This window comes from Peromyscus maniculatus, chromosome 3 (genome assembly GCF_049852395.1).
Source record: "Peromyscus maniculatus bairdii isolate BWxNUB_F1_BW_parent chromosome 3, HU_Pman_BW_mat_3.1, whole genome shotgun sequence".
NCBI lineage: Eukaryota > Metazoa > Chordata > Mammalia > Rodentia > Cricetidae > Peromyscus > Peromyscus maniculatus.
Genome location: NC_134854.1, coordinates 72047622 through 72052516, shown reverse-complemented (window position 1 = coordinate 72052516; position 4895 = coordinate 72047622).

Sequence of the window (4895 nt, the reverse complement as noted above, 5' to 3'; positions counted from 1 at the left end):
CCACATGGCAGCTCACAACTGTCTGTAACTACAGTTCCAAGGGATCCAACACCCTCACAAAGACATGAATGCAGACAAAGCATCAATGCACATAAAATATAATTTAAAAAAATAAAAACCAAAATAATAATAATAATTTTTAAGAGTTAAGAATGAATATTTACTGAATAGAGTCCTAGTGAAGATTGAACTGAGACCACCCATATAAACCCTCTATACTGAGTGTGGCCAACACATACTAAACTCTATTGCAGATTAGCTAATTAACAGTTACCCTATTTCATCAATATCAACCTATGTCAAGTATTATAAAATACATCATGAGCTCATGAATGACAATGAAAGAAAAATCACTCCCAATTAAACAATAAAGAACGTTTTCAGTCACTTTGGATCTTGAACATCCTCCAAAGATGAGTGCATCCGTGGTTCTGTTCTTGGTGTGGTAGCACTGGGAGGTTGTAAAATCTTTGACAGGTTGGGACTTGGGGGAGATCACAGAGTGTGTCCCCATCTCCATCATGGGTCATTGGCCCATCTTCTTGCTCTTTTGCTTCCTAACTATGAGGAATGTGTTCCACTCTATCATATGTTCCCCATCATTGCCACCCAGCATCCCCACAGGAGGCCTCAAATCAGTGTGTCCATCTGATCACAGACTGAATTAAAAATAAACCTTTCAGGCTGGAAAGACAGCTCAGCGGTGAAGAGCACTTGCTGTTCTTGCAGAAGATCTAAGTTCAATCACCTGTACCTCACAAAAGCCTGTAACTCCAGTTCCAGAGGACCCAACATCTTCCTCTGTCCTCCATGGGCACCAGGACCATATATATGTAATAAATCTTTAAAAAAATACCAACATGTGATACCAATAATGTATTTAATGCTGTAATGATGAAAATGTAAGCAACTAATGACCATGTTGGCAGACAACTGAGTGTGTGTGTGTGTGTGTATACACATGTATATGCCACCTGGCTAACAATAATTGGAAACCCATCCTGATTTCAGAGATGACAAAGTGAATGATGAAAAAAAAATTAGTCTTAGAATTTGTAAGATTTTTTTTAAAGATTTATTTATTTATTATGTACACAGAAGAGGGCACCAGATCTCATTACAGATGGTTGTGAGCCACCCTGTGGGTGCTGGGAATTGAACTCAGGACCTCTGGAAGAGCAGTCAGTGCTCTCAACCTCTGAGCCATCTCTCCAGCCAAGAATTTGTAAGATTCTTAAAAAACAAAACAAACAAACAAAAAAAACTTTTATTCACTTTTTTTTCTTGTATAAAAAAGATGGAGCCTGGGTCCTCTGAAGGAACTCTCATGTGGGTTTTCACAAGATGGCAGGTTTATTCTTGATAGGAAGGCTTGGTGAACATAGACTCTTTCCAGATGTGGGGGATGGGAGATGGGGGTGGGAGGTGAGATCAGACAGTGGTAGGTTTTGGAGATTATATCAAAGATGGCCTTGCCAAAGTTGTCCAGGGTGGCACGCCACCCCTGGCTGATGTATATCAGCCATGGATTTCAGTCAACAGCAGCAGCTTCTTGGGCACAGAGTTTAAGTGACCCCAGGGCTCTGGTGGCAGGGATGAGACACACCACCAGCACAGAGCCCATCCCCTCGCATGGAACCATGTGAGGCTTAACAATCTTTTTCCCCAGGAACCTCTTTGCACAGGGACAATGGAAACTTGACCAAGATGATGGCCCCACAGATGGCAGTGTCACAAGTCTTTCTCTGTCCTGCCAGCCAGCTCCCTAATGATGACACAGAGACTTCTTATTAGTTATGAAAGCGTGGCCTGTAGCTTGGGCTTGTCCCTAACTAGTTCTTATAACTTAAATTAATCTATTTCTATTAATCTACATCTTGCCATGTGGTTCGTGGCTGTTTCCTCTCCTCCTGCACATTCATCTTCCTCTGTGTCTGGCTGGTGACTCCACCATTCTTCTTCCCAGAGTTCTCTCTCTGCCTGGAAGTCCCTCCTATACCTCCTGCCTAGCTATTGGCCATTCAGCTTTTTATTACACCAATCACAACAACACATCTTCACACAGTGTACAAATATCCCACAACAGCAGAGGCTACTTCCTCAGACTACTTAACACCCAGACCAACCTGACTGATGTAGTCCTCAAAAGTGACAAAAGCCTTGAACCAGATCCACTGATCAGTCCAAGTCTGTATCTGCACTGGTGTGATCTTTAGCGCCTCATCCTTGGGCCAGGCATGGTGATGCATGTGCCTTTAATCCCAGCACTTGGAGAGGCAGAGGCAAGCAGATCTCAGTGAGTTCGAGGCCAGCCTCGAACTTTGGTCTACAAAGTGAGTTTCAGAACACAGGACTGTTATACAGAGAAACAGTGTCTCAAAAAACAGAGAGAAAGAGAGAGAGAGCATGAGAGAATATTATCCTTTAGGGATGTTCCAGGAAAAATCAGTGATCTCAGACTCCTTGAGTGGGCGGCAGGACAGGCAGATCTCCTCCAGAGACTTGATCTTCACACGCTTAACCGGGTGGCTGAGCTTGGCGACCCACTCCTTGTCTGTAACTTTGCCTCCACCAACTCACAGCTTCGACCTGAGGCCATAACCACAGCTGCTGTGGCCTTCCTTGTCTAGATCCTCAGGTCCTCTTGGCCACCAGCTGCACCAGCTTCATCCACCATTTACAGTTTCTCCAAGGAAGAAGAGATTGTTTGGTGACAGGGTATCACAGTGTGGTCTGTCTAGCCTGGAACTCACTGTGTAGACCAGGCAGGCCTCAAACTCACGCACTGATCCTCCTGCCTGCCTCTGCTTCCTGGGTGGTGGGATTAAGTGGAACAGGAGTTTGTAAGCCTCTGACAAATTCAGAAGACAAGTTTATTGAGGAGTTTAAACTCGGCCTTTTTATTAACCAAATGGTCAAAATAGTGGCTCCCACAGATGTTTGCAATGACTCATTGCTGCTGTAAATCTTGTAAACAAGCGTTAAAGCTGTCACTGTTTGTGAATACTAAATGGAAAACATTCTCAGAACTTCCAGCCAAGCTTGGTCACACAAGTTCTCAAAGATCCAAACCGTGAGAGGGGAGGAAGGATACACATTAAGCCTTGAACCCACCCTTCCTGCATCAATCCTTGGCTCAAAGTCTCGTTATGTCGATTCAAACAAACAGAACAGAACCTCCTCCACTGATAACAACTGTTTTAAACTGCAGTTTATTTCTTCTGCCATGTAAAATGTTCCCATATGTTGAAAAGAAGTCTTACTTCCTGCCCTCTCTGCATCCTGGTCCCTTAGGCTGATACCCTTAGGAAGTCCCGCTCCTTGATCTCTGGGTCTGCTGTTTTTCCAGGTCTCTGTTCCTAGCTTCAGTCGTTCGGGCTGAGCCCAGTTGTGTAAGGCTCTTTTGTTGGTTTTCCGTGGACTCCCTCTTGCCACTGAAATCATCTCGCAGGTGTCCTGGGGCTCGACAGTCAAGGATGGCCTCACTGACATGTCTGGCAGCTGTCCCTGTGGTCAGTGTGTCTTCCCTCTCCGCACAATGACCTGTCAGCAAGGACTTTTGCTTTCTTTTCTGGGAGTGACCACCTAGCAAGAAGAAGAGAAACCCTTCAGGACTTTAAGAGCCTCGGCCAGGAACTCAAACAGTGACATGCTGCCAGAGACTACTGGCTGACACCTCATCAGGGCAGCCCAGACTAAAACAGGTAGAGAAACAGACTCTGTCCTTTGTGAAGAGGATCAGAGTCACAGTGAGTTCTGGATTGTCTCCCCATCTAGCCACTGTCTTGGCAGCACAAACCAGCTGTCTTCATTCCTCCTAGAGCGAAAGGCAACCAGAAATAAGCGCAAGAGGCTCTCCATGCGCCCTTTCTCCTTCCAGAGCTGTACATATGGCAGGTTTTGTTCAATCTAGAGAAGGGATTCTCAACCTGTGGGGAATGACCCCTTTCATAAATCTTTATCTCCAAAAATATTTACGTTTCAATTCATAGCAGTAGCAAAATTACAGTTACAAAGTAGCAAAGAAAATAATTTAATGGTTAGGGGTCACCACACCATGAGGAACTGTATTAAAGGGTCGCAGCATCAGGAAGGTTGAGAACCACTAGTCTAAAGCCAACTGAAATATCCAAATCCCTTTAACTATAAACCGCAGCAATGAAGAGATATTTCCTCTTGTTATAACTCATGCTGATAATATTTGGCACAGTGATAACAACAACGATAACACCAACATCTGTACTATTGAGAGTTTGTTGATCTAGCTACCAAGCACTGTGTCTTGTATTTTCCCCCTTACTCTCCTGAACAGTCTATTAACTGTGTACTATTATTATGTCCTGTTAGGTACATTGTCTTACACATAGTCTACTCGGAGACAGGATTCCTAAGTTATCACAGCAAAAGAAAGTCTTTTCTTCTCTACTTTCCACTCAGACCTGTTCTGTAAAGGACTATATGGTCACACATGCCTGTGATTTCAGCACTTTGGAGGCTGAGGCAGGAGGATCTCAAAGCATAGCAAGATCTTGTCTTTAAAAAAAAATCTGCTGCGGCCCGAAGGAATATATCATAAGAACTCAGCTGGTTATGGCAAAGTCACTACCTGGAGGGATCATGGAATTCCTCCAGAGGAAGCCAAATTCCAAGGAGTTTTTGGTGTTACTTGGCTTGTTATATATCAGCTGTATTCTGTTATGAAAATCATGTGTGGTTTCATAGTTTTTCCAATTGATTTTTTTTTTCCCTACGAAGGGCTAACAGTGTGACCTGATCACTCTCTGGACATACACATTCCAGGTATTTGGAGAACTGCCTCAGGAAAGGCTTTCTCTGGAATCAGATATCTCCTTTGGCCACTTTCAAGGACTAGCAGTAATAACAGTCCACATGCA